The 25,805-nt window shown below is 44.8% G+C and overlaps 1 protein-coding gene across 1 annotated transcript in view; it reads left to right on the top strand.

Annotated features, from left to right (window-relative positions):
• The first annotated feature begins 1,833 nt into the window (after positions 1-1,833).
• Positions 1,834-25,805, top strand: part of LOC138797348 (sp110 nuclear body protein-like) — a 57,511-nt gene continuing 33,539 nt past the window's right edge. The window contains exon 1 of the mRNA XM_069977383.1: positions 1,834-1,925. The gene's annotated coding sequence lies outside the window, so the exon portion shown is untranslated. The remainder of the gene's footprint in view (positions 1,926-25,805) is intronic.

A 25,805-nucleotide genomic window follows, 5' to 3' on the forward strand; every position in this document is an offset into this window, starting at 1 on the left:
TAGATACAACTGGAATTTCTGAGTAATGATGACAGTAGGTAAAGTGGAGCAGATGAGAAGAATAGTGTAAAACACCGGCAGCATCTGATGAGGATTATTATAATTATTTTTTTTCATAATTAAACTCTGTAATTTTACATCTCATTGGAAGATGGTTTTCAGGAATCATACAGATATTAGTTTGGATAATAAGCTTTTATTTGTTTTGCTGTAACTAAGCTGTATATTGATGTATACTGTACAGAGTTACACATTGTTTTTCTGTTAATAGGCATAAATATAGAGATTGTGGGCAGTAAAAGACCATTTAGTCCATCTAGTCTGCCCTATTAATATTTCTTTTCAGTCATTGTAGAGTTACCTATTTTCTTGTGTTTCTGACCTTTTCCCCCAACTAACCTCAGCTTATGTCCCCTTGTTCTTGTATTCAGTCTCTTATTATTAACACCCTCTTCCTCTTCTTACTGGTTATACCTCTAGCTATACAACCCAACATAGCTTTCCCTACTGCCTGGCATCACTGGTGACTCATTTACAGGCTGTCAGGGATCACTGCCCCTAGACCCTTCTCTGCTGAAGTCTTTGCTAGAGCAGAACTGCTGATATGATACTAAGATAGAAAAAGCCTTCTCACCAAGTGCATTAGTTTATATTTGGAAACACTAAACTACAGTGCCCCTGGCAGTTTTTGACCCACATGCCAAGGGGGGTGCTCGATGGCTTTAAGGCCAGGACCTGGTAAAAGACAGATTTAAATTACTGACCCCTATCATAACGGTAAACAAGAATGTAGATTGGATAAACTACATATGGTACAATCAGCAGCAATTTATAAACTACACCCGAGAGGCATTTAAAGGTGTAGTAGAACAGCTAGGTCCCACCTGTATTATAGTCTTTTAGAACCGTCTGGCCCTTGACACTCCTGATTTAAAAAGAAGGAGTCTGTAAAACGATAGGAGACATTTGTTGCATATACATTGCTGGTAATATGGGATGGGATGGTAGTATGACCACGGTGCTAAAAAAGACTGACTGACATGTCAACAGAACTAAAAGGATATCCATGGACAGATGACCCTTGGGACACATACTTTAGTTGGATTAAAGGGTTGGCAGAGAGCTTTGGGATAGCCATTGTGTGTGTTTTATTTTTCCATGTTTTTATAGCATGTTTCATCATACCGTGTGCCAGGAGACGGTTTACTACACAGAGGTTGGCACTGGAACCTGCAACTGCAACCTATGGAGACCTGAACTACAAGAAGATCTACACACCTCTGAGACAATCTACACTATATAGTTCCAACGATAACCCCCATAAGTGAAGTAAGATGAGGGTCAATACATCTGAATTTCCTATGCACAAGTCCACTCATTGGGGGGCCATTCACTAGGAATGAACCATCAAGTAACTGGTGAAGAGGAATCGGTGCATTGGGGCAGATGGGTGAGGTTCTTTTATAGGGACAGAATAGTCTTCATAGGGGGGACTGTTCTGTTCATTCTATTGTTAAAGATGGCCCCCATATCCTGGACAACGCCTAAAGGAGAGAGTTTGTGTATGACTACGTAATACTATGTAATACAACCCACTATGCAAATAAGGAACCTGTCCATGGCAAATAATAGCCTGGCATCTTATCTATATAACTGCCCTCTTTGCTCTGACTTCTTTCTGCTATATAACCTTCTACGCTTATAATAAACGAGTTCTACCTTGACATGGCGTCATAGTCGTTCTTCATACGCATATGCATATATACATATAAGCATACCTAATTTGGAGCAGATAGACAACAGTCTGGTACGGACTGAGTACCATCCACAACATCACAACCTGGGTCCCCTCTTTAACCAGGAAGCGGCTGGACACCCAGGAGACTGGAGCGACGGGACACGGCATCAGCACTAGAGCTGGGGAGGTGAGAGCATGTTATTTCTTTCAGTGTCCCACTCCCCGGCACAAAAAGTCACCCTGCCCGGAGTTGTCCTTTAAGGCACACATACACCTTCAATAACTGATGACCAAAGAGGCCACATGTCCTCCTCACACACCGGAACATTCAGTACGGCCGAGCGTTACCATGTTGTCTATGGGGAGGAGTAAGCTGCAGCGAGTGTCTCCTACTGCCCCCTTATGTACATCCCAGACAAGGGTGATCCAATGGTAACAGCCCATACAGACATACAGGGAGGTCACTGATCATGTCTTCACTGTCCCCCTATGACTGCACAGGGAATCCCTATGACATCATTGATAATGCCAAGCAACCTTCCTAATCCAGTAATATGAGCCCTGTGGTTAGCAGATGAAGCTACTTGTCTTAACACAGAATCTTGCTGTCGGTGTGACTAAAGGCAATGAGGACATTTTACATGGAGCAGGAAGGGGTTAAATAAATATGACAATAATAGTACATGGCAAGGTGTATTCGCCATTTATATAAACCTTGTTTTTAAATCTTGCATTTCACTTTATCTGAAGGACTCTCTAATGCAGCAATCCCCAACACATTTTACTGCAGATGCTGCAAAATTACAACTCCCATCATGCTATGACAGACAACAGTTGTCAGAGCATGATGGGAGTTGTAGTTTTGCAAATGTTGGAGGGACATAGTTTGGAAAACACATGAATTATTACAATAGATAAATTCCTCCTTTTCTTCCAGCCTCCTTCCACATTCCAGAATGTGCCTGCGTGACATTAGGATTTGTATGCATGTTTATATGGTGTCTGTATGAGAAACTCCATTCCGGGGTATAATACATAACAGAACATAGCGATATAACAGAACATAGCGTATATAATGATGATGGGCTAGGCAGGGATATATAGACGCTTACTAGAAACTCACATATATATATATATATATATATATATATATATACCCATACGCAGCCATCTTCCTCTAGTGGAAGCTGCAAGGATTTTATTATCTTACCCTATGGTTGAGTGACATTAGTACTAATTCTGTGAAAAAACTGGGTTCTTATCAAATATATTATGAAATGACCTAGTACAGACGTCGTGACTTGTAAAATGAATTTATGGAGAATAATTGTCCGGAATGTGCAGTAGTAGCCTGGTGTGAACTGGGCCTGGTTTTTACTTTTGTGTGAGACACCCGCTTGCGTCTCAGCTTCCGGCAATGCAGGAGTTACTCAGAGCTCTGCCAGACTTGATTGCTACAGCTGAGTAAGGCTTTTGATTGACGTTTTCTTCTGCCTTTCCGAAACCTTGAGGATCAGAGCACCAGTCCAATGGAATCCGGATCGGGCTCTTGATCCTCATAAAAGAAAGCTGAGCCAGTCTCTCATCGCTGGCTATTAAGATTCATACCCTGATCCCAGCTCCCCCTGCAATCCCCGTACCTCATTCCTCTGCTTGCTCGACCTGTTATCTGACCTCACGCCTGACCTTTGATTGTTTACTGACTTTGTACTGTGTGCCCGTTTGGTTTTGACTTTGGCTTGTTGACTATCCTTGACAATAATATACAATGGTGTACCATGTCCGCCATAGGCATACCACCCTAGATAACTAGAGATATTTATACCACTTGTTATCATCATATACCTCCAGGGAAATACCTTGCCTTTGCCTCCCTAGATAACGAAAAATGACATAATCAAAACCACTTTATAACCTTACAGCACCAGGGCATAGGCCTTAAAGGGAATGTGTCAGCTAAATTGTCAGCTCTGAATTGTCAGCTCTATGTCGATGAGCTAAAGACTCACAGACATAGACTGCAATAGAAAGACTCTGTCCCCTTGGGATGAATGTGAAGCATTACTGAGCGCACTTTGTGACCAGCAAAAAGGTCATACCACAGGGAGCAGCTATTGTCTCCTCTATCTATTATCTCCTCTCATCACCACAGACAGAACAGGAAGTCTCAGCTTAGTTTTAGCTCAAGTGGTGAGAATGAAAACGGCAAGATCTTAGGATTGTTTTATAATATAGAGATAAAAATGGAAAATTTGAAGAAAAAAAGTCACCAAAAATCCTTCAAAAATATGGTTAAAGTGACTCTGTACCCACAATCTGACCCCCCCCCCCCCCCCCAAACCACTTGTACCTTCGGATAGCTGCTTTTAATCCAAGATCTGTCCTAGGGTCCATTCGGCAGGAGATGCAGTTATTGTCCTAAAAAACAACTTTTAAACTAGCAGCCCCGTGCCCATTTGCCGGGTCTTAGATTGTGTATGCATTAGGCTGGCACAACCTCTCTGTCCCTCCTCCCCGCCCTCTTCATTATTAGGAATGCGCCAGGCAGATTGCCTCCTATTCCCCACCTGTGTCAGCCTGGCACATAGGCTGGATCGTTAAGACACCTGTGCAATGTTCAGACAGGAGAAAATGTTCCAGTGGCATTCCTAAGGATGAAGAGGGTGGGGAGGAGAGACGGAGGGATGGTGCAAAGTTAAGGCACAGATACTCTAAGCCCCGGCCGTTGGGCACGGGGCTGCAAGTTTAAAAGTTGTTTTTTAGGACAATAACTGCATCACCGGCCGAACAGACCCCAGGACAGATCTTGGGTTAAAAGCAGCTATCTGAAGGTACAAGTGGTTTGGGAGAGACATTGTGGGTACAGAGTCGCTTTAACATAAAAACATTATTTAAACAATAAGTCATTTTCTGATGACACGTTCCCTTTAAGGTCCCCATACAGCCAGGGTATATACTGTCAGTAAAGGGTATATGTGGCTCTCCTGACCATTTAGCAACACATGAAGTCAGTGGAGATATGCATACAAAATCACAGCCCAACCCCTTTGTTCTGGAAGAGCTAAGCAGATTTTTAAATCCCCTAATAATTTAGACCATAGGTTACCTTTCCCATCTGGTCCCGTCCTCACCATACACAGGAATGTTCGTCCCAGCCAAGCATTCCTGTGTTGTCGATGAGTTCTGGCTGCGGCTTCTGTCTCCTAGAACAGGGGGGTTTGGCAGTAATTTTCCATCACACAAACCTGTGGTTCATCAGGAGAGTCCCATATACCTTATGCTGATGACCAAACCCACTGCAAGCAGCTGCAACGACTGGCTAAAGTATAAGGTGTATGGGGACCTTAAAGCGACTCTGTACCCACAATCTGACCCCCCCAAACCACTTGTACCTTTGGATGGCTGCTTTTAATCCAAGATCTGTCCTGGGGTCCGTTCAGCAGGTGATGCAGTTATTGTCCTAAAAAACAACTTTTAAACTTGCAGCCCTGTGCCAAACCGCGGTGGCTTAGAGTGACTATGCATTAGGCTGGCACAACCTCTCTGTCCCTCCTCCCCGCCTTCCTCATCATTAGGAATGGCCCAGGCAGACTTTCTCCTATTCCTCAATCGTGTAAGCACGGCACATGGGCTGGATTGTTAAGGCACCTGTGCAGTGTTCACTGCAGAGGAATAGGAAATATCCTGCCAGTGGCATTGCTAATGATGAAGAGGGTGGGGAGGAGGGATGGAGGGCTGGTGCAAGGTTAGGGCACGGATACTCTAGGCCACGGCAGTTTGACACAGGGCTGCAAGTTTAAAAGTTGTTTTTTAGGACAATAACTGCATCACCTGCCAAATGAACCCCAGGACAGATCTTGAAGTAAAAGCAGCTATCCAAAGGTACAAGTGGTTTGGGGGGGACAGATTGTGGGTACAGAGTCACTTTAAGTCACAAGGAATGTTGGGTGTTAAAGGGAATGTGTCATCATAAAGTGACCTTTTGCTTAAATCAAGAATATTAAAAATTTTTACTATCTATATTATATAAAAATATATTTAAAAAAAAAACTAAAATCTTGCGGTTTTCACTTTGGCCACTGGGCTTAAAGCTAAGCTGAGACTTTTTATTCTGTCTATGATGACAAGGAAGATGCTACTGGATAGTGATCCGTACAGCATTACAGTTAAAGGTGACACCAGTCGGTAACAAAGACAATAGCAACTCAGTCTCCCCCTCCTGTTTGATGAGCCCATACAGCATGCTCACAAATGTGTCCCATACAAAGAATAGGGTCTGCTGGTCTTCATTACATCTATGTCCATGAGGCTTGTCGTGAAGTTTGTCACCAAATGCATGTTAATAATTTTAATGTTAATGTTAATAACATCTCAGGTAAGATGGCAGCCCCCATAATAATGTACTACTCATAAAATTTTAAAGATTACAACCAGAAAATAAAAACCGATTTAGCAAAAAAGAATCAATAAATACATATCTAGTCGATACATTGCCTTTATATCCTATGATAACACTATAGAATGGTAGTGTCCCACTGTGGGTGGTTTTCCTTGTCTTACACACCAATGTAAAATAAGATCACTCAGGTGCCACAGCTAGTACAGTTAGTTGCTGTGCCCTACTCCAGCCACTAGGTGTCTCACTCCCCCTGTGCACAGCTGCAGTAAAGGTAGGAAGGCTTGCCTGTTTTTACTCTCTCTTACACACACTTCCACATGGCCCTATATAACATAGGGGTTTCCTGGTCAGTTGTGGTTTGGCTAGAGAAGAGACAACACCCATTCCTAAAGCGAGACCAACAGCAGTCATGCACTGCTAGACCTAACCTTCGGCAGTGTTGGACTGGCCCACCAGAGTACCAGAGGATTCTCCGGTGGGCCCCCAGCTTTAGAACCTGCAGTAACACTGATTGACACGTTGTTTCTCACTGGTTCTTCATTGGTGGGCCCCCAGCATAATTTCCTCTCGTTGACCCCAGATACCCCAGTCCGACACTGACTACAACTCCCAGCCTGCTTCATCCATTATGGGAATACACATAACACCAGAATTGGACTGGTCCACCAGATGATCGGAGAATTCTCCTAGCTATAGAACCTGAACAAAAACTTACTGACATGTTGTTTCTCACTGGTTCTCCATTGGTGGGCCCCCAGGATTATTTCCTCTGGTGGGCCCTGATACCCCAGTCCGACACTGACCTTCGGGTAACCAAAGTTACAGGAATAACCCTTGCCTACGCTGTGGATTCTTCATTTCAGGACAGTGACCCCGCCTAGAGAGAAAAGGCAGTGGGACTGATCCGCAGTAGAGCACAGATGCAAGTTAGCCACTCTCTGACTACTATCGACCACATGGGAAAACTTCCACTAGTTAGCTTCACCCAGAGACAGGGGACTCGTCCTACCTATCTAGGCAGTCACCAATACTGAAAGGCAGAAAGCGGTCAGATAAGAGTTATCTTCAAGATACACTTCACACACATCCCAGCAGAGCACAGTACTACTTAGGCAGGGGCCTCTTATCCGGCCCCTTTGTACTGCTACAGTTTATTCCTAATTTACCTTTACCTCAAGCTACTGTTTATTGCACCGAGAAACCAAAGCACTGTTATATTTTTTGTATTGCACTTAAGATATTTGTCAAGTAAAGTTGAAACATTGTTTAGCGGGGACCCTGCACCTCAAACTAGTTCCACCAAAGGTCCGGTGCCCGTGTGTCCGGGGGTAGGTGTTACCACTCCTGGCCAACGTGACAAGTTGCCCCAAAACACAAGAGCCCATCGGTAATATATTACACACTAGGCCACCAAGGCTAACACCAAGAATACTATTACTATATCATCAGTAATATTAATGGAAGCTTATGCCATAAGAATAATAAATGTGTAAACCACCTATAGAAACACCATTCTAATATATGTCATTTCTTGTGTGATATCATTACTGCAAATCATCTTTAATAAGATGAATGTTTCTAGATTTCTATACTTACTGTGGGATAAGACCAGATGGCATAGGATGGGTGAAATGGCTGCTCTCCACGGTTTTGTCGCGGCCACATGTCATCCTAGGCATCCTTCATATAACTTTTTCAAGAATTGTGCCCACCAGTCTGTTATATAAACATTTGGAAATTACCTCCTGTATACAGCACTGTTCAGTTATAAGTATCTCCAATCTAACCTGCAAGCACAATATATGGGCTAAAATATTACTACTGTATGTATACTAAAGCACAGATAAACATGTTACATGTGCAGGGTGCACCATATGGTTTAATGATTTATTATTATGCAGCGCTTATAACCTTGTATATTCTGTATACATGACCTCTGTATGATAAGCTCCACAAGTTTGTATACATTATAATAATATAACGTGCTTGAGTTCTTCGATGTCCTTCCTCAGGGTAGGTCATCAATATGTGATCAGTGAAGGTACGACATCTGGCACCCTGCCAATGCGCTGTTTGCTAGAGCCACATGTCTGTGTACAGGACTGCATCAGCCATGAGGCAAAAGGAATATCTCACCTCAGGTGGCAGATTGAAGTAGTGTCTCTGCGAGGTTGTATGTTCCATAGAATGGCTGTAAACAGATGGACTGGCTGGACTGGCTGGCTGTAAACAGATGGAATGGCTGGACACAGATGTGGAATACAGGGTAGTCAGGACTGAGAAGGCAGTGGGTTGTTAACTGTATAAATATCATATACAAGTATACAGTACACTTTGCTGCTACTGTTTTAAACTGCAGAAAAAAACATGCACTTACCTCTCAGGCTCCAGCGCTGGAGCCCGATTACTGATGTTCTGGTCTCTGGCCGCTTCCTGGTTAGAGAGAGGACCTGGGACGTGACGTTCCAGTCCTGTTAAGCCAGTCAGCAGCTGTCAGGGTCCCGCCTCTGCCGCTGACTAGCTAAGTAGGCCTGACACGTCAGGTCCCAGGTCCTCTCTCTAACCAGGAAGCGTCTGGGAACCGGACCATCAGTAAGTGGCCCGCAGCAGTGGAGCCGGGAAGGTAAGTGTATATAATTTTTTTCATCCTCCACCTCCCCGGCACTTATGTAAAAAATAGGGAACTCTATACATTAAGAAATGAAGTGAAAACTGCCTAGGTCATGATGATTTTTACAAGTTTTGTTGCATACTTACTTTCGCCTAATTTTTAAAGGGAATTTTTTACATTTGTGCTGATTAGGCTTCCAGAACGTCTAAAAAAAGACCTGACAAGATAGGTCTCCTATGATGTTGGTGGTTACGGGCTCCATAGCTTCATGTCCCCGTAATTCACTTTTTAATCATACGCAAGAGGCAGAGCCGTAACTAGTCATCTGGGCGGTGTCCTAGTCACGGTGAGCTCAGTGGGATTGACGGGTCAATTGGACCGTTAAAAAATATCAGCAAACGACCAGCGGACTTGTTGAAAGGCCGCAATTAAAGATTTCTCACTCATCGTTTGAGAGTAAAGGTGCGTTTACATGTAACGATTATCGTACGAATTTGCGCGATAACGATCGAATTCGAACGATAATCGTACGTGTAAACGCAGCAAACGATCAAACGACGAACGATACATCGCTCATTTTGATCTTTCAACATGTTATCAAATCGTCGTTCGTCGTTCGCAAAAAATTCGCAAATCGTTCCGTGTGAACAGTCGTTCGCCGATTTAACCAATGTGTGAGATAGGCTTAAGCGTTCGCAAAACGATTGCAGAACAAATTTTCCGTACGATATATCGTACCATCTAAACGCTGCTCGTTATGAAAAAAAAATCGTTACTCCAATATCGTTAATCGTACAATCGGGCCAATTATCGTTACGTGTAAACGCACCATAAGAATGCTTTTACACAGAGAGATTTATCTGACAGATTTCTGAAGCCAAAGCCAGGAACAGACTATAAACAAAGAACAGGTCATAAAGGAAAGACTGAGATTTCTCCTCTTTTCAAATCCATTCCTGGCTTTGGCTTCAAAAATCTGTCAGATAAATCTCTCTGTGTAAAGGCACCATTAGCTACAAGTACACCAGCAGATAATTTCTAAAGTTTGCAAAGATTTGGAAGATTATCACTTTGTCTGAAAGGACCATAAGAAACTCCTTACTAACCAAGTCTTATGGTGCGTTTACACAGCAAACGATCAAACAACTAGCGAGAAATCGTTCATTTTGATCTTTCAACAAGTTCTCAAATCGTCGTTGGTAGTTCACAAAAAATTCGCAGATCGCTTCGTGTAAACAGTCTTTCAACGATTTACCCTATGTGTGAGATGAGCTTAAGCGATCTTAAAACGATCACAATAACGATTTTATAAACGATCTATCGTTCTGTCTAAACGCTGATCGTTATAAAAAAAACACATTGTTACTTCAAAATCGTTAAACGATCGATTGGGCGAATTATGGTTCCGTTTAAAAGGACCATTAGACCCTAATAAAGCAGGAGCCACACTTCTCTCCTGGACTGGACTCCAGGACTCTCTGCATCAGTATAATGGCTGTGACAGCAGAACTAGCTAAAAGCTTCCACTAACTGACAATAAACAGTGATCCTGAAATGGTGTCAAGAAAAGACTGAAGCCATTACAATGGGAACCCCATGCACAAAACATAAAGAAAAATGCTATTTCTCTAGCAGTACCTTCTCTTCACCTCTATGTGTCACTGTTGCAGCACTTTTCCATGGAGGCTTCCATGGAATCTATAGTCACACCTGTAGCATCATGAGAAAGAAGGAGGAAATATATATCTATTTTTTTATCTTTATCTGTATTTTTTGTTTCTTGCTTATATAGTTATATAGCACCAGTAGGTTTTTCAGGCCTCTAATTGTATTATGCTTGATGGCTGGGCAAATGTCTGGTGGGCTGCAGTGTTAGCCAGGGGCTGCAGAGGCTGCTCTCCTCTCATTGCTAATAAACATGTCAGTGGGGCAGCCCAGTACAGCACACACTGCCCTCCTGCTACTACAGTAAGAATATTAACCACTTACTGTGTGTGCAGCCAGGCCTGCAGCACAATATACACTGAGGGCACACTCACCTCACTGCCCTGTGTGCGCCCCACTGGCTGAGCTGGGCCTCCTCCTTTGACCTGATCCCCTGATGACACACTCCTCTCTGTTGCTGGACTAGGTGAGGGAGCGTGTGTGTGTGTGTTGGGGTGTCTCCTTACTAGGGGCGTAGCTAGGATTCACGGGGCCCCATAGCAAAAACTTTTAAGGGGGCCCCCTCCCCTACGCACAACACAAATCACTGCGCATATATATATATATATATATATATATATATATATACAGTAAATGCTCTGTGATGTGGACAAAAAATAAAATCTCTTGTGGCCAGAGGCAGAATCCTGGCTGCAGCCACAAGAGTGACTGGCAGAGCAGAGCGACAATGGCTGCTTGCTATGACAGTACACAGTTTTTACCTATAAGGGCCCATTAGGAGCTCTTATGTTTAAATACATAGGTGCAGGAGCAGAGTACCTGCTGCTTAATCCCTTATATACTGTAGTGTGTAGGTGACCCAAGAATCCGAAGACAAGGAGAAATCTGCTTTACTGCTCATGCACTGATAACCCCTGACCTCTACATGGAGCTCTGCACATTTTTCTACTTGATTGCCAGCTGAAGAACAGAGGTCAGTGGTTATCAGTGCAGTGAAGCAGAGATCTCTATCTTCTGCTTGTTAAACCTTTTTTGTGTGGCAGCATGCAAGTAAACATTGGGTTACTAACACACTGCAGTGCAGTACAGTACAGAGTTAAACAGAACTGGACACATGCTCTTACCTTCCCCCCGGGCCCCCCTCCTGCATGGGCCCCATAGCAATTGCCTTCCCTGCCTCTATGGTAGCTACGCCACTGCTCCTTACTTTTGTGTGGGGAGGGGGCTGGAGACCTGTCTGCAATTTATTCAGATCTGGGTTATGACTTTATTCAGGGGTCTGGAATATAAATTTTTTTAGGGGTCTGTAGTAAGATTAGTTTCAGGGATCTGCCCTATGTGCTTTTAGCTGCATAATTGCTGATTCTGGGGCCTGTCTTCTTATTTTCATGCACTGCACTGTTTTTCAGTATTTAGGGCAAAAGCAAATATGAAAATTAGCCTGTTTGGTGCACAGGGGGCGTTCCTCAGACCCTCAGTGCACGTCCTGCCTGCCAGCTCGTATGTCGCCTCGTACCGATGCATAATAATATACTGTATATATAAATAGTAACGTCCCTGCTCTCACCAGATCTCAGCCTTGTGCTGTAACACTTTTATGTCTTCTGTGACTTTATATCCTGGGAAACCGGCCTCATTCACACGTTCAGTTATTTTTATGGCCCACAGATCCCTCCACTATATTTTTTCCTTGTTCCATAGAGAATAGTCCGTAATAATTGCATCCATAGTGCATGTGTATCTGCAAAAATGTTGAATTGGTAAGGCTGGGTTCACACTCATTTTTTTTCATCCGTTTTTGCAAAAAAAAAAAAAAAACGGATGAAAAATGGTTGGAAAAAAAACGATGCATTTGACCTTACTTTTCTGTACATTAAAAGTAATGGATGCGTTTTGATCTTTTTTTTATATAAGTCAATGGAAAAACGGATGCACACATTTTGCAAAAACGGATGAAAAAAACAGGTTGCAAAAACGTAGTGTGAACCCAGCCTAAAAAAGAAATGTAACTAGTTTGCTTAGATTTCATCCGCGTTTTCATGGATGTCACCGATGTCCGCAAAAAACACGGATCCCATTGAATTCTATTGGCTAATCCATGCTGCAATTCAATCCGCAATGGAACATGTCCTATTTTTTTGCAGATCCGTTAAAGCATAGAATGTGTGAATAGCCCAATAGAAACCAATGGGCAATCAGTTTATTCCACAGACAACTTTACTGAACATGTGAATTAGGTCCAGCGTGCAGGGTATGCAGATCCTATATGCTTCTAATGTGCCTCTTTGCCTGTGAATCACCCCCACAAAGCCCGCTGACGGGCACAGAGCTGTGACTAATTATGGCCTGGGCTCTGCCCCTATGCCTGCTCCATGGGGATCTGCATACCCTGTTTGCTGGAATAAAAGTGTGTTTTCCAGAAGACATGCAAGATAAGGTAGGGGGGAGTTTCAGTAACTCTGTTAAGACACTCTGTCAGCCCAGTCGTGCTGATTGGTTCGCTTTAAAGGGGTACTCCGGCCATTTTAAAGCGAACCAATCACCCCGGGCAGCGCCCCTGAACCCACCCCACCCCTGGACAGGGCACTGCATACATACCTGCTCCTGCATGTCCCGCTCCCGCCGCAGAGATCTGGCCGTAGGCTCATCTGCACTTTCACTATGCAAATGGAACCGATGGCCATAGGAAATCACTGCTCCAGTGGGCAGTAGGCAGGGTCTTGTTCATGGGTGGGGTGGGTGCCCGGGTGACAGGTACCCTTTAAATTTTTTGATATATTTTTTGAATAGTAGACAACTTATTCTCAGCTTCCACAATCCCCCAGGATTGGCTGAACGCTCCTGTCGATACTTTTGAAGCAGATTCGTCTCGGCACAGACAGCATACACTGACTGAAGGGGCACAGTGCCACGGACAGCCATTGGCTGAGCGGGCTGTCACTGTTATGTCACATCCTTCAGGTGTGAAGTAGTCAAATGCACTACGTGTGGGTCAGATGTCATTGTGGGTGTGTCCTATAACTGGGTGGGGCAGGCAAAAAAAAATGCCCTGTGTGCACTGTTACTTATATGACTTTTCAGATTCTTCTCACATATGTAGAAACTTAGAGTAGAATAAGTTCCTGCATCAATAGATACATTCATACGGAAATATTAAAGGGGCACTCCGGCAAAAATCTTATTCCTTTAAATCAGCTGGTTTTAGAAAGCTATACAGATTTTCAATTTACTTCTATTGAAAAATCTCAAGTCTTTAAGTACTTATCAGATGCTGTATGTCCTGCAGGTAGTGGTGTATTCTTATAGTATGACAGTGCTCTCTGCTGCCACCTCTGTCCATGTCAAAATTCCCAGAGAAAACCTCTCCTGCTCTGGACAGTTCCTGTTATGGACAGAGCTGGCACTGTCTCAGACTTGAAAGAATACACCACTTCCTGCAGGACATACAGCAGCGGATAAGTATGGGAACACTGGAAGTAAATTACAAATCTATATAACTTTCTGAAACCAGTTTATTGAAACAAAAAGATTTTCGACGGAGTTCCCCTTTAATAAATGAGGCCGTCTAATAGTTTATGGATTAATTTTACATTGTTATCGCTTTTAGTTAGGAAAAATATGCAACCTATCCGAAAACCAGAAGTCAATGCAGGCTTAATAAATAAAATATGGCTAAATATTAAACATATGTATCTTGTTCCGAGCCCCAGTTCAAAGCGTGCGATCTCTACAATTAGTGTGATCTCTATGCCATGTATTCCGCTCACGGTGACCGGAGCGAGCGCACAGCTGGCTCCCGAAATACCACAGGCAATTTGTGCATGCAAAGCTGGCATGGCAGCAGTCATTTCTGACCCTTGTGTTGGCAACTCCGATGATTAATTTTTATTCATGAAATTCCTAGCATGGTGGGTGCAAGATAAACAGAACACGTCACTGAATATATTAACTGTAACCCCGCTATCATAATGGAGGCTTTATCAGAAAAGCTAGAAAGGAATTCCTAAAATAAATGTGGCCGACCTCAAAGGCTTTGTGATAATTTATACGGGGTCCTGGCCTGCACTCCATTACTTAGCCGGTTCATATTCCAGTGTCTATGTCCCATCAGGATGCATCAATGACTACATGGACACTGTGAAATATGCCTTTAACCCCTTCCCGCTGCAGAAATTTGTGCTTCATCTTTTTAGGTTTTTTTTTTTACCCCCTCAGCTTCTGAGAGACATTGGGGGAGATTTATCAAACTGGTGTAAAGTAAAATTGTCTTAGGTGGAGAAAGAAGGTAGTGGATTCCGGCACTCCTGACGATAAACTAAAACTTAACTTTTAATAAATGCATTAAAAATAGATGTCACATAGCGGACCTACGCGTTTCACGCAGTTGCGCTTAATCATGGTCTAGCTATGTGCAAACAACAGATCAATTTAAGTGTAATCTGGTTTTTATTGACAACCACACAGCATACAGTAAATACAAAGTCATCAAGTATCGGACCAAAACGACCTGCAAGTCGCGTGGTGTCAGTCATTTTTCAAATATATAAAAGAACAAGAGAAAAGCAGTATAATGCAAACATATCCAGACAAAAGCACTACCTACACAGTAGCGCCGCTTAAACCCAATGCTAATCATCCTAATAGTGTTGTAAGATGCAAGAAAGAAAAGAGGAAGAAAGATACGAGGGAAAGAGAAAAGACCAGGAGAAAGGCGAGGAGACGGACGGGGAACAGACACCAAACCATATATCGCCACCAATACATATCTGCGGAATCTAGAATTTCCCACCACTAACAAGTGAGAGCAAGGAATTCCTCTGAGTCCATGAACAGACGCCATGGATACCACACTTTATCAAATTTGTCAGACTGCTCGTGCGCCTCCGCTATCAACTCTTCCATTCTGCCCAATTCCCGGAGCTCACCCAGCCATTCCGCTATTGAAGGTACGACAGGTGTTTTCCAATGTCGGGGAATAACCATCCTTGCTGCAGTGAGAAAATGTCGCAAAATCCCTTTTTTAACTGTAGCGAGAGAACCCGGGATCTGCGAGAGGAGGGTCAGTTGTGGGGAGTTGACGACAGTCTTTCCAGAATACGCATTATAAATGCCAATAATCTTGTCCCAAAATTCTCGGATGCCCGGACAGGCCCACCAGATATGCATCATATCACCAGCCTCAACAAGGCATCGCCAACACCTGTCCGAGACCTCCGGGAACATGGTATGTAAGGAGACTGGGCAGTAGTACCACCGCGAAAGGATTTTATAGTTCTTCTCCTTAGCCTTAGCGGCCATGGAGATGCCATGAGAAAGGTCACAGGTCTTCTGGAGAGACTGACCGTCCCAAGGAACACCCAGATCATGTTCCCATTTGTCAAAAAAAGGAGCTCTGTCAGGGTTAGCCCCACTCAACAAAAGCTGATAGAGCACCGATATGCAATGCGAGATAGCAGAGGCGGAAACAACTAAGTTGTCAAAATCTGTGAGTATCGGGGTATACGAGCTCCTAGGAAAAAGAGCCCGTATAAACGAGGCTACCTGCCCATATTCCAGCCAAGACAACCGACGATCCGGGGACTGAGCCTGAAGAGTCGCCAAAGAAGAGATGACATCACCAGTCATACAGTCCCGGATTCTTGGGCATGCGGACCTCTCCCATAGAAGAAATCCATGCGTCTGCAGGCCCGGCTGGAATGATGGGTTGTGGAGTATCGGGGAGAGTGGTCCCGGCACCACTGACAATCTGTGTTTACTGACCCATTTATCCCAAACACACAACACATGTGGGACAAAAAATGACAGGCGTGGCAGGGACTGACGGTCTCCCGAAGAAATCCATGGTAATAGAGAGGGTGCAATCGGACAAAGCGAGAAGTCCAGGTCCACCCACCTCTTAGAGCCCCTACAGTGTACCCAATCCAGGACTCCGCGCAGGACAGCCGCCTCATGATAGAGACGTAGATCAGGCAATCCCATACCACCCATACACTTAGATTGAGTGAGAGTAGAATATGCAATCCTGGGTTTATTGTTCCCCCAGATAAATTTGGAGATAGCCCTGCGCAGAGTCCTAAAGAAAGCAACCGGAACCACAATGGGGACAGTTTGAAAAACATACAGTAGCTTAGGAAGAATATCCATCTTAACGACGGCCATCCTTCCAAACCACGAAGTCGGTTTCAGGAAATAAGACGTCATATCTGAGAGGACCCTGTTCAGCACGGGTGTATAGTTCAGGTCAAACAGAGAGCTAAGAGACAGCGGGAGCCTAATTCCCAGGTAGACAATAGAATCTGTGTGCCACTGGAAAGGAAAGGAAGCTCTAACCGTGTCAAACACAGCACGAGGAATTGAGATATTAAGCCCCTCAGTTTTAGCCAAATTGACCTTAAAATTACTGAGGTCACCAAATTTTTGGAACTCCTGTAGAATCGAAGGGAGCGACGTAGAGGGGGATGAGATATAGAGTAGTAGGTCATCTGCATATAATGCAAGCTTGTGGTGGTCCTGACCAATCGCAACTCCTCGGATCGTAGAATTATGCCTAAGGGCCACCGCCAGGTGCTCCATTGATAGGATGTACAGCATGGGAGACAAGGGACAACCTTGACGCGTACCGTTGTGGATCTCAAAAGAGCTAGATAACAAACCGTTAGCCCGCACTCGAGCCGAGGGACTGGAGTACAACGCCATTATTCTGTCCACGAGAAGCGGTCCAAATCCCACTCCCCGTAGGACCAACCGCAGGAACCCCCAATGTACCCTATCAAAAGCCTTCTCTGCATCGATGGAAAGAAGGCACAAAGGGGACTCCGTACGGGCGGCCCAAGACATCAAAGTGAGAGTCCTCAGCGTATTGTCCCTTGCCTCCCTGCCCGGAACAAATCCCACCTGGTCGGCATGAATGAGTCGGGGAATGTGAAGGCTCAGGCGATTTGCTAACATCTTGGAGTAAAGTTTGAGGTCACAATTAATAAGTGAGATGGGGCGATAATTTTTACAGTATTTAGGATCCCGGCCTGGTTTGGGCAGAACCACCACATGTGCCTCCAACGACTGGCGGGGAAAAGGGCACGTTGCTGAGATGCTATTAAAGCACTTAGTCATGAATGGAAGTAACAAATCCCGAAATGTTTTGAAAAAACAAACGGTGAAACCGTCCGGGCCCGGACTTTTTCCACCCTTTGCATCGGCAATGGCACCTCTGAGCTCGCTTTCGGTGAAAGGAGTCTCTAAGTCCTCAACCGCCTCCGCAGGAACACTAGGCAGCTTCGTGTCTGACAGGTACGCAGATATCCTAGACTCCAAGTCCTTTGCCGGCATCTCTGAATAGCGCCCCTTAATGTTATACAGAGATGAGAAATAGGAACAAAAGAGATCAGATATCTCTCTGGGATTGTGTATGGCAGTACCGGTTCCGTCAAGGAGGCTTGGAATGTGCGTAACCTGTGTCCTCGGGTGGATCAGTCTAGCCAATGTTCTGCCACACTTATTGGCATGTTCGTAAAGAAAGCTGCGATAGCGCTCCCGCTGGGAGGAAGACGACTTGTTAAGGAGGTCCTTCAATTGTTCCCTAGCCAATGTTAAAGCCGTCAAAGCTTCGTCGGTGGCATTTTGTTTATGTGCTTTGGAAAGAGCTTCAACTTTACCAGCCAGGCTGACAATTTTAGCACCCCTGTCCTTTTTGAGCCTAGCCCCCTGCTGAATCAGAGTCCCCCTGACAACGCATTTCAGGGCCTCCCATTGCATAGGTAGAGCAGTATCATCGTCAGTATGGTCAAGTAGGAAATCGGATATTGTCTGAGTAACAGCTGCTTTGCACCCTACATCTCTAAGGAGCGACTCATTCAACCTCCAAGACCATTCCCTAGACACCAACCCCGGCAAAGTCAATGACAGAAAAATAGGAGAGTGATCTGACCACAAGGCAGTGCCTATTGAGGCCTTGGGGCTAAACGTTAAGGCATACTGAGCAATAAAAAACATATCCAGTCTGCCATAAGTGCGATGTGCATCCGAAAAATGTGTAAAGTCCTTGTCTTTAGGATGAAGGATGCGCCAGACATCCACCAAACTATGGAGACCAAGGACCGACCGGGCAAGCGCATAATCAGAGCGTGGTACCGCAGTTTTGCCGGAGGAGGTATCCAGGGATGGATCCATGACTAGATTGAAATCCCCCCCCAAGATCAGTACGCCCTCTATAAATGTAGAGGCCGCTCGGAGCATGGCCCTCAGGGCACTTCCCTGATGGGAGTTAGGAAGGTAAATGTTTCCAATGGTATAAATCCGCGCTTGGATTTCTATCTTAATGAAAACATATCTCCCCTTGGGACAAATCAAGGAATCCAACAATTTATGTGGCAAGGTCTTATGTAACGCTATGGAGACCCCTTTAGACTTAGCATCGGGGTTGGTACTATGCGTCCACACATTGTAATAATTAAGTCGCATATGAGGGGCACGAGCAGTCTGAAAGTGTGTCTCCTGTAGTAGTAGGACATGTACCTTCTGTCTGTGCATGGAGTAGAGGATCTGAGATCGCTTGTGTGGGACATTCAATCCCCTAACATTAATGGAGGCAAATTTGACGTCTGCTCCCGCCATGTCCCCCCCGCCACCCCCCACAGAGGGAGAAGAAGAGAAGAAAAGCAGAAAGGAAATAGGAGGGAATAGGGGAAGAGAAATAAGAAGAAAACGGCTAAGAGAAAATATGGCCAGTAGGAAAGACCAAGACTGAACCGGCAGTCAGAAAAAGAAGGTTATCAAGGTAGACAACCTCCGCATCCAGGTAGTTTTACACTACCGGGAAGGACCCAAGTGGGTACCAGAGCGCATCAAGCGTCTATTCTAGAGAGGGACGGACTAACAGATGAAGGTCTGTAAGCCCGCAGCAGAACACCAGAATGTAAGCTAAACATATGATATAAAACATAAATGCACCCAACAAATATATAAAACATGCTAAATGAAGAAGCACCCCGTAAGAGAACAAAATAAGCTCACCAAGAACCCCACCTCCCACCCCCCGGACCCGCACATATGAAAACCAGCATATCCATATAGCCATGTTACTATAACTAGATGAGCGTAGGCATTAACCCCACAAACAGAAGGAAACTTGACGCGGTGTGCAAAAAATGAAAAAAAGGCACATCTTGCGTCCGTAAGGCATCTTCAAGGGAACCAAATACCACGGATCCCATCCTCCGCAACAACTTCAGTCCCCAGAAGCTGCCATGTCAATAGAGCGAGAAGGCCTGCCCTGTGTTATCGGTGGGACCTGATCCCAATCTGGCAAAGTCATCTGCGGGAGATCCAAAGCAGTTAAAAAGGCCGGTAAATCCTCAGGTGTATGCAGCTCAAATCTTCTCCCTCCTCTACGGACGACCAGTTGAAACGGAAAGCCCCAAGAGTATTGGATTTCACGCTCTCGTAGCAGCTCCAATAAGGGTTTAAGAGCCCGTCGCTGTGTTAAGGTAGCTCTGGAGAGATCTTGAAGAAAAATCAGTTGGGCACCATCAAAATCAACATATTCCGTGTTGCGCACCGCTCTCATGATCTCCTCTTTCACTCGGTAATGATGAAGCCTACAAATGACATCTCGAGGCCGATTGACATTGGTGGAAACAGGACCCAGAGTACGGTGAGCCCTATCAATTTCGAACTCTGCTCCGGGTGGACGTTTAAGAATAGAGGCAAACAGGTCCTGGAGTGACGGGATCAGATCAGCAGCTCCAGTGGCCTCAGGGAGCCCTCTGATACGGATGTTATTCCGTCTGCCACGGTTTTCCACGTCATCATGGAGCCTGTAAAGATGACGAATATGCCTCTCCTGGTTAGCAAGAGTAGCCTGAACATCATCCACCGTGGTGGTCAGAGAGTCCTGATCAGCAGCAATATCAGAAACCTTTACCTCTAAGGCATGTACATCAGATTTGAGGGAATTGAGTTCTTGCTTATATGAGGTTTCTAGGCGTTCCACAAACTTTTCCATATCCGAGCGTGTGGGCAGCAATTTCATGTACTCTTTCCAATCCCAATCTGCTCCATCCTGTAAGGGGTTAATAGACATAGCAGAGCCAAGGTTGTGTTGCTCGGTGCCCCTAGTGGAGGAGAAGGGAAGTGCAGCAGGGGACAGAGAGGACATGCTGGCTGCCAAGTTAGGGCCTGGTGTTGAGGTGCTGTCAGTGTCCCCACAGGGAGCAGAGTTAATGGCCACTTCTGCTTCTCTCTGCCCAGGACAAGAACACACTGTGGCTCTGGAGCTGAGACCAGGAGTCCCCACTGAGCTAAGGTGAGACCTCAGGGAAGTAGCCACCCTTATGCAGGGGCCTGGGGACACTGTCTCTGTCACTGTCCTGAGGTGAGGGCTCAGCAGAATCGCTCCAGTATCAGGGGGGCAGACAGGCACCGCTTCCCTGATGTGGGGGCCAGGAGGCTCTATATCGCCGGCCGCAATCTGCCGACTCCGGTGAGTTGGAGAGGCAGAGTCTGAGGGCCGATGGAGGAGCTGGGCTGCGCCGTGCTCCCGTCGGCTGCCGCGGCCCAGGAGAACTGGTACGGGGGGGGTCGGGACCGGGGCTCCTACTACCTTCTCTGCCGGTACCGGGGTCCACTCCACACCGGCGGCGGGCGGCTGTAGCTTCGTTCCGGGCGGAACCGCGGCGGCTGCTGCTGCGGCGGCGGCCGCTCTAGTAACTCGAGAGCCGGGGATCTCGGAGGCTGCAGGCCCAGCAGGTAGGCCGCGACCGGCGGGTGAAAGAAAGCGGTCCAGGCTACCCCGGGCGAGTCGGGGCTGAGGGAATTTTGTGCCTGCCTTGGTCCTCTTGCGGCTGCCAACCATTTGGGGTGCAATTAGCCGAATTTGGGGTGCTTTTTCAGGCTATCTGGTGTCCCACAGCAGGAGCTCACAGAAGGCACGTTCTCACTCCTCCATAGCCAGGCCACGCCCCCCCAACAGATCAATTTAAAAGCAAGGAGACATCCAATATGCGGAAGTTACGTCGTGGTGTGTGGGGGTGGATCCAGTGATGAGTATTTTAACCCTTTGGGATCCAGGATACCCTATACATATGGGGTTCATTGGGCAGACAGGGCGAGTATGATAATATTATAAGTAATGAAACAGTAAATCATTTTTGTAATTCATGCCCCTGGGTCTGCGTGTGTCAAGGCGGAAGATTGTTTCGGCTTCCTTGTGAAGCAACATCTTGCGCCAGTCCCCTCCTCTGTGTGGGTTGTTAACTTTAATAATGCCATAGAAACCAAATGTTGCCAAACTGCCGTTGTGTGATTCCAAAAAATGTTTAACTGCTCCTGATGAATTAGTGGAGGTGCCTTTGCGTATGCCGGCGATGTGTTCACTGATGCGATTTTTGAGATTGCATTCGGTGCATTCAATGATGTAAATCACATGGTTGCTCTCACAGTTAATAAAATCAGTAATCTCATAGGATTTAGAATTTGTGCTGTCAGTGTAGCGTTTTTTAGTGCTAGTGTGAACACATACCTGGCAACGACTGAGGCCACACCTGAAATTCCCCCTAAGGCGTTGTCTGACGCCAGTTTTAGGGGCACAATACATGCTGGGAGAAAGCATGTCCCCCAGCGATTTACCCTTACGCGACACACATCTGTGGCCTTGCTCCAATATTTCTGTAAGAATATCATCCTGTCTTAAAATAGATAAGTTTTTATTTAAGATTCTCACTATTTCGGGATATTCTGGAGAAAAAGTAGTGGAAAATGTAAGAGGTTGTTGTGGATCTTTGTTTGTTTTTTTGGGTTTTGGAGAATTTGGAGAATTATCGTTGTGTCCATGTAACAGGGACTTCCTATTTTTCTTGTCCACTATTTTTTTGGCTCTATTTAGGAGGTGCTTCCCATAACCCCTGGCGCGTAATCGCTTAGACGCCAATTCACATTGGGTGTTGTATTCTGTCCCATCAGAACAGATGCGTTTTATGCGAGTAAGCTCACCAACGGGTATTGCTCGGATGGTGTGTTGTGGGTGTTGGCTGGACGCATGTAATATGGTATTTCCAGCTGTGGGCTTCCTGTATATAGATGTGCTGACATTGGTGTCTGACATGGATGTGATGAGATTTATGTCTAAAAAGGACATGTTTGTTGGATGGTGATGGTGGGTAAAAGAAAGATTTAAATCATTCTTATTGATGTATTCAATGAATGTTGCAATGTTGGCAGGGTCCCCTTCCCATGGGAAGAAAGCTCAAAAATCGCATCAGTGAACACATCGCCGGCATACGCAAAGGCACCTCCACTAATTCATCAGGAGCAGTTAAACATTTTTTGGAATCACACAACGGCAGTTTGGCAACATTTGGTTTCTATGGCATTATTAAAGTTAACAACCCACACAGAGGAGGGGACTGGCGCAAGATGTTGCTTCACAAGGAAGCCGAAACAATCTTCCGCCTTGACACACGCAGACCCAGGGGCATGAATTACAAAAATGATTTACTGTTTCATTACTTATAATATTATCATACTCGCCCTGTCTGCCCAATGAACCCCATATGTATAGGGTATCCTGGATCCCAAAGGGTTAAAATACTCATCACTGGATCCACCCCCACACACCACGACGTAACTTCCGCATATTGGATGTCTCCTTGCTTTTAAATTGATCTGTTGTTTGCACATAGCTAGACCATGATTAAGCGCAACTGCGTGAAACGCGTAGGTCCGCTATGTGACATCTATTTTTAATGCATTTATTAAAAGTTAAGTTTTAGTTTATCGTCAGGAGTGCCGGAATCCACTACCTTCTTTCTCCACCCACGTCTTGTAATCAGTGCCTGGCCAGCACCGGACTACCGTGCACCCTCCTCCACACACGCTTGCTGCAAGAAAGAACCACACCTAGGTGAGCTGAATCTCAATCTACCGTTTCTTTTTTCTAAAATTGTCTTAGTTGCCCCTAGCAACCAATCAGATTCAAAGAGTCTGTGAGGAGTGAAAAGTGGAATCTGATTGGATTGGTTGCCGGGGGCAACTGAGCCATGTTTTGTTTTTTATTGACACCCCCATAGGAGGACTTCTTGTTTGGAGGGCACCTACTACCTTTTAGTGACACCCTTCATTTTAGGCTGACTTCACACTGCCTTAAAGCGACTCTGTACCCACAATCTGACCCCCCCCCCTAAAAAAAAACCACTTGTACCTTCGGATAGCTGCTTTGAATCCAAGATCTGTCCTGGGGTCCGTTCGGCAGGTGATGCAGTTATTGTCCTAAAAAACAACTTTTAAACTTGCAGCCCTGTGTCAAACCGCCGTGGCCTACAATATCGGTGCCCTGACTTTGCACCACCGCTCCGTCCCTCCTCCCCACCCTCTTTATCATTAGGAATAAAAAAATTGTCTCCTGTCTGAACTTTACACAGGTGCCTTAACGATCCAGCCCATGTGCCGTGCTGACACAGGTGATGAATAAGAGACAATCTGCCTAGGGCATTGCTAATGATGAAGAGGGTGGGGAGGAGGGACGGAGGGGTGGTGCAAAGTTAGGGCACAGATATTGTAGGCCACGGCCATTTGACACAGGGCTGCAAGTTTAAAAGTTGTTTTTTTAGGACAATAACTGCATCACCTGCCGAACGGACCCCAGGACAGATCTTGGATTAAAAGCAGCTATCCGAAGGTACAAGTGGTTTGGGGGTCAGATTGTGGGTACAGAGTCGCTTTAAAATCTCAGATAAAGACAGCTGTTTGGTAAACTGTGGCGTTTTTTTTCTCCCATAGACTCCAATGGAATTGTTTTGGTTGACTCAAAAATGCTACCGCTGTGTGTATGTTGTTGTTGTTGTTTTTTTTCTGGCGTTTTTGTCACCTTTTGTGGTCCATGTGATGGCAGAGGAAAAAAGTTCAGCACACAAAAACGCCTAAACCACAAAAAAGATCATTTACACACAAAAACACAAATGCATGGGGAAAAAATTCATTGGCAGTTTTTCTGGAATTTTTTTGGAGGCTTGAAAAACCCTACACAAAAAGCATGTTTGAGGGCACCCTTATGATGTAATATATTGTGATACAAAAGAAAAAAAAATAGTAAATTTATTCCAAATTTTTTTAGAGGTTTTATTCTGCAGGTCGTTATATTTAAGGTGCGTTCACACGTACAGAATCCGCAGCAGATCCGCAGAAGATTTGATGGTGGAGATTTGATGATGTGTTCAGTTATTTAGATGAAATCTGCTGCAGATCTGCTGCAGATCTGCAGCATAAAATCCGCTGCGTATCCAGTACGCGTGAACATACCCTTACAGGATTTTTTATAGTTTGTTTTGTTTTACGACTTTTTAACTTGGTAAAACAATTTCTTTGCATTAGCATATTCTGACCTGTATAACTTTTTATATATATATATATATATATATATATATATAGAGAGAGAGAGAGAGAGAGAGAGAGAGAGCTGTGGGGTGTTAGTCAGGATTTGAAAGATTTAGCTTCTTTCTTCCAGAAATAGCGCCACTCTTGCTCTCAGTTTGTCTATGGTCTTGCAGCTCATTTACATTGAAGTGAATGGAGCTGAATTGTAATACCACACACAACCTGAGGACAGGGGTGGTGCATTTATTGGAAGAAAGAAGTTGTGTTTGTCTGACCTTAAATAACAACTTTTAAGGGCTGCTCAAACAATTCAGTGATCATTCATGCAGCCCAGATGCACAATTGACCAAACCATACCAAGACCACGAGGAACAGCGTTCATTATCCTGCCTTCTTCCCCAACAGCAATTTAAAAGCATCTTTGGAATGCAAGGAGGACAAACAAAAATGGTCAACAGCTGCAGAACTTCTTTGTTGGTGCCTCCCAGGATCAGTTACATTAGAGGGCCCTAGGGGCCCCAGTATGACACTGCTTGTGCCCATATACCACTAGACTTCTGGAGGAGAGCTAATTTGCATATATTTTTCCCAAGGATCATTGCCTGGTCTATAATATTCCCTATGCCAGCTTTGTGGTCTCCTCAAGGAAACAAGTTGCTCCTCACAGCAATATGTAAGCACATAAAAAAATAAAGAAATTAACATTTCCAATTGAAAAATGATTGTTTTGTGTGATCTCTCATAATCAAGGGACAACACCTTTAAATAGTTATTCCTGTGCTTGACTTATTTTCCAGCCAAGTCCCTTGTTCTGTATTTCTTCCCCCGGGCCTAAGTCTCACTGGGCATAAATCTAGATTTAATTTCCTTCTTTCCTGGAAGTTATTTGTCACTTTTATTTATTTCTCGTGTACCCGGTAATTGTTCACATATTGGACTCTTTGTTCTTAAGCTCAGTTCATTTCACATGTAAATGATGTATAATCCTACATTGTAGTGCGCTGGCTGTTTTATCAGTACTTATTCGC

This window comes from Dendropsophus ebraccatus, chromosome 7, assembly GCF_027789765.1.
Source record: "Dendropsophus ebraccatus isolate aDenEbr1 chromosome 7, aDenEbr1.pat, whole genome shotgun sequence".
In the NCBI taxonomy this organism is placed as follows: domain Eukaryota; kingdom Metazoa; phylum Chordata; class Amphibia; order Anura; family Hylidae; genus Dendropsophus; species Dendropsophus ebraccatus.